This window comes from Engraulis encrasicolus, chromosome 18, assembly GCF_034702125.1.
Source record: "Engraulis encrasicolus isolate BLACKSEA-1 chromosome 18, IST_EnEncr_1.0, whole genome shotgun sequence".
NCBI lineage: Eukaryota > Metazoa > Chordata > Actinopteri > Clupeiformes > Engraulidae > Engraulis > Engraulis encrasicolus.
The window spans coordinates 3,796,248-3,811,615 of record NC_085874.1 but is presented as its reverse complement, the minus strand read 5'-3'; the positions used below and the strand labels follow the sequence as shown (position 1 = coordinate 3,811,615).

The 15,368-nt window shown below is 41.7% G+C and overlaps 1 protein-coding gene across 2 annotated transcripts in view; it reads left to right on the top strand.

The window, feature by feature from the left end:
- Nucleotides 1–11,298: 11,298 nt before the first annotated feature.
- The window catches only part of LOC134468904 (jun dimerization protein 2-like), a 10,025-nt gene continuing 5,955 nt past the window's right edge, over nt 11,299–15,368 (top strand). The window contains exon 1 of one of the 2 annotated variants that reach the window (XM_063222833.1): nt 11,299–11,399. The gene's annotated coding sequence lies outside the window, so the exon portion shown is untranslated. The remainder of the gene's footprint in view (nt 11,400–15,368) is intronic. The other variant, XM_063222832.1, reaches the window with a different exon arrangement.

Genomic DNA, 15,368 nt, shown 5'->3' with positions numbered 1-15,368 from the left:
GAAACACTCTCATTTTCAAAACATTCAATCAATAACTGAAATGAAGAATTGTGCATTGGCCTACAATATATCAAAGGTTAGCAGTGAGCAAAATTGTTGTTTTGAAGTTATAGCTAATTTGAAATATGACGCATGCAGAGTTGGGACAACTAATGCTGTAGGCCTAAATGTTGTTGCGGAAGAGTAAAGACAAGACCACACTGTTAGAACAGATAATGCTGTTTGGCACAGTTTGGTTTTTGTGGCAATAAATTCATGCAGGAGTTGCTGCTTTTTCAACACCTATACCGTAGGCCTACACATCATCAGAGATGCTGACTTTTGAACAGACACCTAAAACAAGTTGAATGATTAATCTTATCTGTGGTATGGATATGCAAGAATCCATCATTTTACTCTATATTGCACTACACTCTAAAGAGCATGTTCATTAAAAAATGGGCATTTCATTATCTCATAAATTCATACAATGCTCTTTATTACAGAAGTAGGTCTTGTAGGCCTACACATGCAATCTTGGTAATTCAGAATTCTATGTAATAGCCAAGTATTTAACTCCACATAGCACAGGATGTAAACCAAGACTTCTACAATCAATCGGACAATCCAAATTAAAACAAAATAAATGATTGGTTGGAATTAAGTCTTATTACAACAGCCCAAACCATCTCACTAACTCAAACAATTTTCCAAGCAGTCTTGGATTTGTGAGCGCTTCCATTTTTTTTTTCAAACATTTTTTCTTCCTTGCTTGCATGCTTGCTTTCACTTCCCTTGCCGTCGTGCTGCTGACCACCTGGACTGAATGTGTTCTATGTTGCCTGTTGTCTGTCTGTCTGTCTGCGTATGGGTAGATGACGTGACGTGTAAATTTTGCTGTCGCAGGCTCTTAAAATTAAGTAAATTCATTCTTTCAAAATTGTCAATGCTTTAAATGATTAAACTAATGTCGTTGTTGTGAAAAAGTAATGTGTAATAAATCCAGAGCTTAAATAAGTATACTTAATTTTGAGTCAAATGTCACATTTGTCCTATGGTGTGACTGAGGCAAGCCTGGTTCTCCATATTAAAACATTTTTAAATACATAATCAAAGCTCAGTCATTTGTCTAAACAACCCTGGCATGTTTTTCAAGGTGTCTATTTTAGCAAGTGGCAATGCTTAATTTTTTTCCTGTTTTTCTGAGACCGTATGGACTTATGAAACTTTGTCGCAGAAAATAATGTCCTGTGGTGTGACATCATTTTTTTGGTTAATTCTGTGGATAATTATCTATTGTCGAAGCTCCAGCTGTACATAAATTGTGACTTTAGACCCTTAAGAAGCCAATGGCAAGGGTGGATTTTAGATTTTTCTCTCAGAGTTCTTCAGTCAATCAATTATGTTTTGCTACCACAAGATGTATTAGTTTTGTAGTCCTTTGGTGTGACAGCCATAAAATACATTTTGACAATAGTGTATATTTTTCATATTTTTTTTTCTTATGTATGTATGAAAATGCATCTTACTAAAGGTGAAATTGTATTTCAGTTGGCAACGACATGGCTTTAAATTAACTCAAAAGCTCAAAAGTCCTATGGTGTGATGGTAAAAGTCCTATGGTGTGATGGTAAAAGTCCTATGGTGTGACACTTTGGAGTATCACACCAAAGGACAAACAGGTCACAGCAATGGACTAGATATTTGAGAAATAGCTTTTAAAACAACTGGTAGTACATATTTTTTTTGTTTTGTTGTTTGACTAGATAAATATTGTGTATTCAAATTACTTATTCCTTTATTGGCCTTTGGAATTTATACTTTGATGCATTGTTGATGAATATTTGCTGTTGATTTTGGATACTGTCAAATGATCTAAAATGTCATTAATGGTGCTTTGAAACCATAAAATATAACGGTAACAGTGAAGGAAAGATCAGTGAGAGAGTATATAGAGGAGTATAGATGAATAAAGTATGCTGTGGAGAGCTCAATATGCAGCATAAATGTGCTGTCCAGCTTGAGATACCAAACAGGCACTGGTCACTACACACTACAGGTTCAATGGTGTGACAGTCATAGCATACCTACAAAAGTGTGATGGTCATGCCAAGGTCACCCTTCAGTATGAGTCTTATGAGCTCTGCAGGTTACATTCAATGACCGCATGGCTGTCATTAAGAGTTACGATAGGCTGATAATCGACGATTCAAAGACTTATAAGTGTAATGTGTAGGTCCATATTGACTACAACATTATATTATGATCAAAAGACAAAATAATCATGTTGATATATTTGTTTCTGGCTCAGTTTTGCATTTCTGTCCTTTAGCGTGACATGAACGCTCAAATATTTGTTGGAGCTAAACATTATGTTTGATAAACACTGAATATTGCATTAGGGAAGAACAAATTATCGTCCCTGAAAAGTTAGTATAAATTCGGACAATTTTGAACATTTAAAAGAAAGATATCCCTGTTTTTCCTCGAAAGTTTCTAATAATCTCACATCTAATGGGAAAAAAAATACTTAAATGGTAATTTCTCATTAAATAAAGACTTTAAAAAATTGCAATAAATATGAAGACTGTAACAATGTTCATAAAACTCCATCAAGCCATTTCTACATTACTTAATATATGTATTTCTTAACATCACACCAAAGGACATATTTTCAGCAAATTGCTTTATCAACGTAAATAAATAATCAATGAATAGACCAACATTGTGACCACTTGGATTTTTTGAAAGATTAATTGCTGCACTACGTAGACATATACTTTTTCCCCTCATAAACAATGTTTTGTGAAAAAAATGTTTTTTACTGCCTATCCGTCATCTACCCGTATACACTTACAGCCTGTGTTGTCTGTTGTCTGCCTGTATGCGTACTTATACACTTGGACCAGATATCTGTCACCTGTTGTCTGTCCTGTGTACCTGCAGTTTGTGTGTGTCATATCATAGTAGTTTGAGTAGCTCTATTAGTACAATAATTTATACATTTAAACACCTTTTAGGGAGGCTTGACATGTCATTGTGCTGAGTATAATGATAATAAAAGGCTTTCTATTCTATTCTATTCTATTCTATTCTATTCTATTCTATTCTATTCTATTTTGTTCGAATGTATGCATTGCTGCCAGAAGCAGAAGGTGCCTTGTGCTTATTGACTATCTGACATACATACAAAAGCAAATCATTCTGCTAAATTATTTTTTTTATTTTTTAAGATATTTTTGGGATTTGCCTTTGTTTTGACAGAGCTGTTAAGATATGCATGAAAATACAAATAGAGAGAAATTGGGAAGGATCAGGAAATGACCTCGGGTTGGACTAGAATCTGAGTCACAGATTTATGGTATGGCTCTTTAGCCCATTGAACCACAGTGCCCCCAGTCAGATAAAGCCTTAGATGTCGATTAAAAAGATGCTTTCTCCTAGCCTGGGAGTACCCATGCTGCCTTGCGCATTCTTTTGAGTATGGCGTTTGCCGCCAGACAAGCTTTCGCCCCAAGTCCAGCAAAATTCAGCCTAGCCAGCAGTTGGTTACAAACCACACACATACTCAGTTGGGCAATAACCCATTCAGCAAAATAACCCAGATTACTTAAATAACTGAAATAGCCATATTCTACAATGGATTTACTTAATCTGAACCCAATAAACATGCCCCTCACTCGCTATAGACTTGTCACGAACAAGTACTCAAAAAAGCACATAGGACTTTAGAGGAAAGTAACCAGCACATGATGTCCATGGGTTCAAAACACATGCTTGCTTTTTCAGCAGCATGATATAAAAGCACCTGAGATCAATGGTTTGTGTACCTTGTGTAGTTTTAGTACAATCAGACTGGTAGTTATATTTAACACTGCAACTCATGCACTTTAATCGTTTTATTTCCTGTAATGACTTGTTCACACTTGTAATGCTGTTCATTGACTTCAGTTCAGCATTCAATACCATAATACCACAACAACTCATCAGAAAACTGGACAAACTAGGTTTCAGCACCTCCCTCTGCAACTGGCTGCTGGACTTCCTGATGCAAAGACCACAAGCAGTACGGGTAGGGAACAACACCTCGAGCACCCTGACCCTGAGCACGGGGGCTCCGCAAGGTTGTGTTCTCAGCCCCCTGCTGTTCACGCTGCTGACACACGACTGCACAACGACCCACAGCACTACCCATCTAGTGAAGTTTGCGGATGATACAACACTGGTGGGCCTCATCACCAAGGGCGATGAGACTCACTACAGAGAAGAAGTAGACCTGCTGGCCAGATGGTGCAAAGACAACAACCTCCTGCTGAATGTCAACAAGACCAAGGAGATTGTTGTCAACTTCCAAAGGGTCCAAAAACAACTGCCACCACTGACCATCGACGGCGATGCTGTGGAGAGAGTGAGCAGCACCAAGTTCCTTGGAGTGCACATCAGCGACGACCTCTCTTGGACCACCAACACTACATCACTGGCGAAGAAGGCCCATCAGCGTCTCTACTTCCTGCGCAAACTAAAGAAGGCAAGTGCTACACCCTCCATCATGACAACATTCTACAGAGGAACCATAGAGAGCGTCGTGTCCAACTGCATCACAGTGTGGGGAGGAAGCTGCACGGAGAAAAACAGGAAGACACTCCAGCGTGTTGTGAACACAGCGAAGAAGATCATTGGAGTACCACTCCCCTCCCTGCAGGACATTTACACCACACGCCTCACCCGGAAAGCACTGATGATCATCAAAGACACAAGCCACCCTGCACACAAACTGTTCAGCCTCCTGCCCTCTGGAAAGAGGTACAGGCGCCTCCGTTCCCGTACCACCCGGCTGGCGAGCAGCACAATGCACCAAGCGATCAAGATGCTGAACACTCAACCCACTCTCCCTCCACTGTCAGCCTCTAGCCAGCAAGGCCACTGACAACGCCCCCCCCCCCCCCACTGTCAGCCTCTAGCCAGCAAGGCCACTGACAACCCCCCCCCCATCCCCCACCACCATATCTGCGACTGAACATTCCACCTGCACTACTATACTTGTGACTGAACTTTCAACCTGCACTAACTCAAAACATGCACACACACACACACACACACACACACACACACACACACACACACACACACACACACACACACACACACACACAAGCACACTGCACTTTCTGCACTAAACCCAAACATACACACACTGACACACACACACACACACACACACACACACACACACACACACACACACACACACACACACAGACACACGAACACACACACAAGACGCACACCGCACCTTCTACCTGCACTAAACACATACACACACACACACACACACACACACACACACACACACACACACACACACACACACACACACACTGCTGCTGGTGTACTTGACAGACCTTTTTATATTTATTTTCTTCAAAATGCTACTATTACCATGTCAGAACGCTATAAAGGACTTTTTTTTAGGAAAAGCACAAAAACACAACAAATACCTCTTAATGTATGTCCTCTACAAGTCTTCTGTTGTCCAGTCTTGCACTTTAAATGTCTGTATGAGCACTGTCTATGTCCATACTGTCTTAAGTCCATGTATAAGTACTGTCTATGTCTATACTGTCTATGTCCTTACCTTAATTAGTCTATGTCTGTATGGGAAAGCAAGAAATGTAATTTCAAATTCTTTGTATGACCAGTGCATGTAAAGAAATTGACAATAAAACCTACTTGACTTGATGATGTATAAACCAAGGTGTTTTTCAGTCCATCCCAAACTAAATTACAGGAGTACTAGGATAGATAGGTGCAGGATGAATGTGTGTGTGTGTGTGTGTGTGTGTGTGTGTGTGTGTGTGTGTGTGTGTGTGTGTGTGTGTGTGTGTGTGTGTGTGTGTGTGTGTGTGTGTGTGTGTGTGTGTGTGTGTGTGTGTGTGTGTGTGAGAGAGAGAGAGAGAGAGAGAGAGAGAGAGAGCGAGAGAGAGAGATTTACAACCCATTTGAGCAGGTGTCCTAGACAAAGGGGAATTCCTCTTGATGTGCGTAAAAGTGATGTGAGTGTCTGGGTCTGACAGCTTGCGTCTGTGCCACTTTTGCATGACTGCACAATGAATCCTATTAGTTCCGAGTGATCTGGCAAGTCAGAAAGCAGGAAGCAGTGGACTGGAGTCAGAGTCAGAGTCATACAACCAGTTCTGCTGCCCACTTATGAATGAAAAGTCGTGACATGCACAAATGCAAAGCCAGAGTAGTGATGCTGGGGTGCATGTAAACATACCCAGGGGGTGCTGTGGTGCACTGTTCAGAGGTGGTATCCAAACTTCACCCTATACCAGGAGATTCCAGCCAAAGCCCCCCTGACATGGGCCTGTGCAACACTATTTTTTTTTTTCGCTATCCCTCTCACAGCTGAATGTTGTTCATGTGGTACATCCTAAAATCCATCCAAAGACAACAGGAAACATGGCTAAATACAGGCCTATGCACTGTCACAGATCTTCCATCAAATATGCAACAAATTATTGTAATTTAATAATAATAATAATAATTTGTAATATAATAATGTATTACATAATGTATTACATAATGTATTATATAATAATATACTAATGTAATATAACAATAATAATAATTTGTATTTTAATAATAATAATAAAAAATACCACTCTACTTAAGTTATTTATTTTAAGTTAAGTTATTTATTTTATTCAGTTATTGTTCCCTGATGTATAAAAAAAAACATTTTAAAACATTGGTAGAACCCTGTAGCAGCTTCACTTTAGGAATGGAAGCGTTTGTGGAATCATCGTGTAAGTATTGAAGGAACCATATATGAAGAAAATAACAAAAAGCAACAGTTCAAAAATATGTCTAAGTACTTACTATATGACGCATTGTAATTACATTGGCAAGTAGTAAGTCAGTATCTGAGAGCATCTGAATGGAAAATGCATGGAGGGGAGGGGATGTATGGATGTTTAGGTTGACTGGGTGTGGATGGGGGAGCACGTGTGTGTGTGTGTGTGTGTGTGTGTGTGTGTGTGTGTGTGTGTGTGTGTGTGTGTGTGTGTGTGTGTGTGTGTGTGTGTGTGTGTGTGTGTGTGTGTGTGTGTGTGTGTGTGTGTGTGTGTGTGTGTGTGTGTGGGTAGGAATGGAGAGATAAATGTCTTAATGTGGAGAAAGGAAGATTTTTTTGTTTTTGTTTTCCAGTTTGTGCTGTAGTTCAATGAAGTGCACCATGCTTTGTCCAGACTGGATGCATATCATGACAAAGTAAAAGTAACATTGTAAAAAAATTGTTTATTCAGTTATTTATTTAGTTTTGCTATTCTTTTCCTGTCAACTTGCCAACTTGACGCAGCACCCCCTCACGGCCCCCCAGGGGTCCCTGGCCCTCACTTTCAAACCCACTGGGTTTAGAGCACCTGTACCATATACTCATACTCAGGGCGGCTGATGGCTTTGGCCAGGCCCAGGACAAAGTAATCTGTAAGGGCCTACTTACCTAATGAATACAATGTACTGAAGGCCTGGGCCCCATATCTCCCTGGGCCAGGGACAACTGACCCCTTTGTACCCCCTGTCGGCTTCCTTGCTCGTACTGTACACATGGAAATCTAAGTTCGGGTCCGGTCTGGATCATTTCCCAGCCATACTCCATCTCTCTCTCCTGACTACTTCCCAGTCACATCTTCCCTATCCTGTCATAATAAAGGTGCAAAAAAAGAAAGAAAAAAAAGGGAAAAAAACATGCTAACTGATTTTCTGTCTGTTGATCAACTGCTGATCAGTGGGTAAACTGTTGATACACATAGCAACGTCGTGGCATTCAGATTTGGAGACATGTACAGCTCTTTTAGAATCTAACAATAGCCCCAGGAACATGTGTTATTTTTGTCCTCAGATGTCCTCATCCATTTCCACTTTGGTGGTCTTAGTATATGTGTAAAAAAAATGGCCAGATGGCCACTGCATCTTTTTTCCACCCCAATCTGGAGTCTGTTGCATGTGTGATGCATGATTGACATGTGCCAACGACGGCTCAAAGAGGAAGGGGCAAAGGGGGAAGCTGCGAGACAAAAATAAGTTGTGAACGGACCAGAGTGAAGGCTCACCTTGTGTCTGCGGTCTGTGTGCAGAGTAGACACCATCTGAGTCATAGACAGCCACAGGCGGCCACAGACAGGCAGACACAGCCAGGCGACCACAACTCTGCTTTGTCCATGCGGATCTGCATAGCTGTTTGTATATTACTTTGTATTTGTGCATTGTACTGTATTGTGTTGCATAAGTTGCAGTGAGTTTTAAATACATATTGATTTTGTACAATACTGATTTCATTTGGAAACATGCCATTTGTGGGCATTTTACCAAATTTCACTAAAATAGGAATAACGGAATTGTTATTGTATAGAATTGTATAGAATCATATTTTGATTTTTCCTGCAAGATGTCATGTGCAGTATGTTCGGCAACTTACTCAATGACTTGGTCAGTAGGTTTGCACCCTTCATGTATAATGAAGAATGTTTTTTAGCCAAGACGAGAAATCTTTTTGTTGCCAATACAGGACAATGATGATAATGGCATTTACCCCAGTTCCTTGTTGATTGTTAAAAGCAAATATGGTCAGCCAGTGTATGTTGATCCTGAATGTCTCACTGATAAAACCTGCAAAGTACAGTAGCCTATATAAACAATAAGGGAAGACAGTAGGTATTGTGCTTAAGGCCTAGTAATTACCAAGCTATTACCATTGATGCAATGTTTTTTTTTTTAATTACAGTTAATTACAGAGAGCCTAGAGACTATAAGTGTATAGTATACTGTAGATCAGGCCGGAGGGTGACATGCAGCCCAGACACGGCCCACATGCAGCCAGACATGGCCCACATGCAGCCCAGACATGCCCTTCCTCACCACCCCACCCCCCAGGTGTAGCAATATTCATTGCTGGTTTGATAGTGCAGTACTAAACAATTTTCTTGTGAATATCTTGCTTGTCTTGTATATTGAACATTCAAGGTTAGATGAACATGATTAAAAAGTGTCTGTAGTGATTTGAAGTGTCATTGCCATGCGTTGGAGATATCTGAAAATGTGCGGCCCAACTTAAGTTCTTGGTAGTGAAATATGGACCAAATGAAAGCTGGATAGCCTGTTGTAGACTGAATTAACCCCAGTAAAAAACAGCATATTTGGTTGATCTCTGTATTTCTTAACACCTTGGCGCAGCACTATGGCTCTCTGTAGTGTCATAGCAATGTTGTGATGTTGTGAATGATGTAGTTAAGCATTTTCAGCAAGTGAATAGGGTCGCCGGTGACCCCTGCTGCAGTAAGAGGGTCAACTATTGGTTGGTCACACAAAAGCATAAATTAATCATCAATCAGTTTGTCTTCAGCTCATCCTCTTTGACGTTTGCAGAGCAGGTGCATGTTACCCACTCGCCTCCTATTTTTATTCAGGAAATAATTCATCCATGCCTTGCGTAATGTCCGGGTGTTTGAAGGTTCTGCTTTTCCCCACTTTTTTTACATTAGCTTTTCACAACGCGTCGCGTCTAAGGCAAGTGAGACATAAACCCTAATAGGAGGAAGTGTGCGAAAATAACACAAAAGAATGTGGGAAGATTTTTGTACATCACATAGGGAAGTGGAGTATTTCTGAATCCCCTTTAAAAGCTACAGATGTCACTGTTTCCAACCAAGGTTGAGCAACCACCATTCCAGATGGTTGGAAAAGGAGCATAAAACTGCAATCAGAAATTCCACCAAATACAACGAAGTGCACAAGTTCAGAAATATAAATGCACACATGCATGTATGCATGCATACAGGTGTGTGTGTGTGTGTGTGTGTGTGTGTGTGTGTGTGTGTGTGTGTGTGTGTGTGTGTGTGTGTGTGTGTGTGTGTGTGACAAAGTTGTTCCTGTGTGTTATGATGCTCTTAATGAAGGAGTTCATTGACATCCCGCCACATGTTAGGGGTACCTCTCTAAAGCATAACATCTTCACTGATCGAAATCTTGGAGAGGACCTTTGTAAAAAGCTGAACATTTTAAGTTGACACACCCATGTAATGGGGAACATGTGTTTTTAATGTTTAACTTCAGACATGAGAATGTAGGCCTATCCCCCATTTGGGTCATGCTATTTATTATATGGTCCACGCATCAGTACAACATGAGGTGGATTGTGTCCACCCATATAGTCTTCACAATCCCATCGGTAAAGAATGTTCTGGCAAGTCTGAGGAATAGGCTTGTTCTCAAAGAACTGATGAACAACCCTTTGTTCATGCGCTTCACATGTTTGCATTTTTACCACTAGATGGGGGTGTAGTCCATTCGGAGTCTGTCTAGACGAGAAAGACCATTCAGCAGACATGTTTAAACTCTGGGACCCCACGAAGCACTGCACCCACCGCATATCAACTCCAGCACTTGACACATGGCCATCACGACTGTTTTTTTCTACATACATGTATATGAGATTGTGGGAATGGGTTTTAACTCTTCGCCTTAAATGATATAGTTTGGACCTTTGGCACATGGCCAACTTGAGTCCTTAAAATAATTCTTATAGATACCACAGAAACGTCTTCATTATTCTGACTTTGAAGTGCCTGATTGAAAAAAACCGTCTGGCAACATTTCAGTGAAGTTCCCCTAAGAGCAGAGTTGTACAGTCGCGCGCATGTTTGACCGCGCGCCGCGCGCATGTTGGCTATACGCATTGCCTAATTGTGTAAAATGAGCCACGGCGCGCATCTGGGAGAAGACGACACAGACTAATCTCAGTCTACTTACCTAAGCATGTCACATTCAACAGGACATTTACGTTTTTAAATGTCTCTGTGTGGGTGAAATGTGACTGAATTGAAATACTCAGGACATAGCCAGCAATTCAATGTGAATGACTGAAACTATGGCCTATCCAAAAAATGGTATTAATAGGCTACATCTCCATAAGCAGTGCGATTAACTTTTCTACAGCTTATTATTGTATTATCAATATTCGTTGAAGTCAACATTGTGTGTTTACAAAGAATACATCATAACAATGATGATGAAATCACACACAAACACATGGCCATAAACATGGTAGATTTAACTTGGAACGGGGATCTCTCGGGGTATACGCGTGGGCGTACCGCAGTGCCTTCTCCAACATTGTAGAAATTTCCTCTCTGTGTTGTGTTTTCTGGTTGCTAAGGGGAGGAGCGAGCGGGTCCTCTTTCATACAGCGCTGGGTCTCGTATTTTTACATCCTTGCTTACGTCTGGCACAAAAGAGTTCCGCATTCCGGAGCCCTCCCTGATACCGATCCCCTATTTAAACAGGCTGATGCAACGAACAGGCATCTTAGATCGAGTGGTGACCCAAACAAACACCCATTTCGGATTCCGGACCAGAATCAGGTAGGTGAATTGATTTTGATTTTTATATCAATGGCCCAATATGTAGGTCATTTTGTAGCATGGTTTACAATCTGGCCGACATTTGTTTTGAAGTTAACCATACAAGTCCTAAGTTAGCGATAAAGTTTTCGAGCGATGTTTTTTTTTGTTTAGATCATAACGTTATACTATTACCATGTGTCTCGTAATTGTAAGAAATAATGTCATTCGTTTCACATTTAATGTAAGCCTCCCTCGTATTTGTCTGTATTCGTCTCGATTTGTTGACTCATGTGTAGCGCTGGATAGCCTAGTACCCTATTATGTGTTAATCGCTTCGTTATGTAACTGAAATGCGCTGATCAAGCGCTGGAGTGACTAGGCCAGTAGAAAGCTTGGTCTGCTTGATTTCGGTTTTGTATTGTCGGGAATTGGAACACTATTAGACATACATTGGGAACTTAGCGGCCACAAGGTGACATTTCTGCTCAGTATTGGACATTTGGGCAGGATTTGAGACCTTCGATTCCATGGTGCAGAGGAAAGGGGCGCGTTGCCAGTTCATGGTTATGTTCCATGCATGCACATGACCCGTGCATGACACGATGCAGACCTATTTGCCTAGTTTACCCCCTTTACGCAGTGTTACGTCTCTTCGTGCTATGTATTTGCACGGCTTTGCAATCTGTATTCCCCGTTTGCCAGTGTGTTTCAGCAACAAATGGGCAACCTAAAGAAGAAACGTGTAGGCTACTACTGAAGTGCTGGATTATGGCACGTGTATTGCGTGCGCATGGAATTGTGTGGAATTAGCACTGTTTTAGTAAACATATTTTATGCTGTGCGCATTGTTGCAGTGAGTAGGCTATAACCCACAATGAACTGCAGACACCCTTCATGTAAAAAAAGAGAGACATGTACAGTGTTGCACTGCATCAGCAGCATAGCACAGCGCTGCACAGCACTACTGCATTCACTCCCTTTCACTGGGGGCGAACGGTGGCATTTATGTCCGCTTTGTTTTTGGTGCCAGTGCCCTCTCTTGATCCATACGTGGGATTGTTTCCACTCGGGCGAAATTCCGCCGTGGATTTATTGGGGAGACTGTGCGTCAACAGTCCCGGAGCAGGAACGTGGAGTTTATTTTCGGTCTCTAACCGCCCTTTACTGGGCTAATGAGCTGGCACTCTCCACACTGATAACCACGACAAACAATTGGAATAATAATAATAATAATAATAATAATAATAATAGCATGTTGTTAATTGTCATCAATATTAATAATAGGTTGATCAGCTGTCATTTAGCCTACACCTTATGTCTTAGAACCACCAATCTACAGCCTACTGGGGAAATAGGTCTGATATGGAAAGTTAAGGTTGCGCTCAATCTTTTAATAAGAGCCATTTAGTGCTTTGAAATAGCAGTGTATGCCCCTTTGTGATTAGTAAATTATGATGAACATGTCATGTTTATGACTCTGATTCTTTTGTTCTTTAATTAATGCAGTATTAACAGCAATGGACTGCCTAACAATGAAAGAAAAAAAACTTTAAAAGTGTTCTTGGGCCTATCCTGAAACGGTATAGAATACGTGCGTGTGTGATCTGGGTAATAAAATCAAAAGCATTATGAAAGTCTCTTTCAGCAGGTTATATAATCAAGCTGTTGATTGTTTCAGCAGATTGTTTTTTTTAAAGGCCTTTTCATAAACTGTTTTGTTTGTCAAGTTCATGCATCTGAAGGGTCCCGTTGCCAGGCCCTCCATTCTCTGTGTTGCTCCTGTTTTGAGTATTATGGCTAGAGGGTGGTGACCATGAGGTTTTCATATAAAAGTCTTGAGGAAGAAGTCTTGGCTGAACATTTCACACGTCTTAAAAGTCTCCATGTCAGCACTAATGTGTGCAAGGCCCCGGCCCCTCGAGCTTCCCGACAGCCACACGGGCTGCGTTTAAAAAACTTGACCTGAAATAGACGCAAAGTTTCGCCCACAGCTGTAGACACTTTGTCGCTGGCCTGGGTGACATGGCAAAACATCTGATCAGAACACGTTTTTCCTCATTGACCAAGATCAGTTTTTTTTAAACCACAAAAAAAACACAGGGGTTCCCAACCTTTTCCAACTTGGGAACCATTTGAAATATTCACCAACGTTCAGGGGCCCACCTCTAAATCAAGAAACAGTAGGCCTACATCTCAAATAAATTGTCAACACACACTCACACATAGTCATTTGATTATAAGAAAATCATTTCATTGCCCACTTGGAATACCTTCGTGGTCCATAGTTTGAGAAGCACCAGCATAGCACTTGAGTAGGTTTTTTTTTTCGATTTGCAGTTCTACAAATGAGTACCGAGGGAGGAATCTAAAGTCTTTGGCTCTACAGTTACAATTGTCAGTTCGATGAAACGTCCAGCCCTAATTTGCAGTGACAGTTAAATATTATATTGTCACGGCATATCAGTAATCTACATAAGGAACAGGACAGTCACACTCTAGGAGATTTGCATAGCAGGCCGTATTGTAGATTTACAGCTAATGTTAGTGCTGTGTCCAGTGAGGCACACAGCACCTCACACATCGCTACACTGGAGTCAGTCAGTGTGTATCAGTGATAGGCAGAGGAAGCTGACTTTCAAACTTGCTGTGTGTGTGTGTGTGTGTGTGTGTGTGTGTGTGTGTGTGTGTGTGTGTGTGTGTGTGTGTGTGTGTGTGTGTGTGTGTGTGTGTGTGTGAAGTATGCCTCGGCGTGCCTGTTTGGTAGTGTGGGCACCAATTGAGTGTAGTCGGTGCATGGCAGCAATGTGGAAGGATCTGGGTCAAGAGCAACGTACAGCAGGGTCCTACAGAGAGGAGGAGGAGGAGGAACAGTGTCACACTGCCAAGGGCTTCAAAGACCTGGGTGAAGGAGAGACAAGAAAGAATAGCTGAGGTCCTGGCATCTAACAGTCTCTCTCTCTCTCTCTCTCTCTCTCTCTCTCTCTCTCTCTCTCTCTCTCTCTCTCTCTCTCTCTCTCTCTCTCTCTCTGTCGTTCTGCCTGTCTGCTCCTATCTCTCTCTCTCTCTCTCTCTCTCTCTCTCTCTCTCTGTACCCCTTGTTCATGTGAGCTGTGAGTGTGAAGGGGCCACTGCATGGCCTTCTTGTAGAGTTTTGTTCTTCCTGTAGATGTGGGGCGAAGGGGGTCAACAACGTGATTGAGAAACTTCAGCTTGGGGTACAGAGAAGCGATTTCTTTCTTTCTCTCTCTCTTTTGCTTTCTTTCTTTCTTTCTTTCTTTGGTGATGGTGTGACATTGGAAAGACATTTTTAAATTATTGTCAAAAAAGTAGACTGGCAACAGATTTGGATTGGCATTGGAGCGAAACGTGTCTTGGCCAGACCCCTGTTGTTGCCTGTCAGCACCCTCAGGCGTCTGGATTTATGGCACTGGCCTCCACGTACATCTGTCCCTCAAAACGCCCAGCCAACATTCAGCAAACATTCAGCTGACGCTCTAATGGCCATAGAGAGAGAGAGACAGACAGACAGACAGGCAGGCAGACAGACTGACAGATAGACAGAGAGAGAGAGAGAGAGAGCTGGAGACATGAGTGAAAAAGTAGGGAGTAGAGAGAAGAAACAGAGCAGAATGAGTAGGAAAAAAAACAACCCACACACTTGGTGTAGATTCTTTCACTGGACTGGCCGTCGCTCCCAAACTCTTTCACAACGCGCCTTTAATTGTGCTCCGGAGGGGAAGACTCACCCACTCTGGCCTGGAGTTTAAGCTCAAGTCTCTGTGTGTGTGTGTGTGTGTGTGTGAGAGAGAGAGAGAGAGAGAGAGAGAGAGAGAGAGAGAGAGAGAGAGAGAGAGAGAGAGAGAGAGAGAGAGAGAGAGAGAGAGAGAGAGAGAGAGCGAGAGAGAGAGAGAGCACACACCTCCCTGTCCTGAAGAACTCCACAACACACAAGTACACACACAGACGCACAAACCTGCACGCACAAAA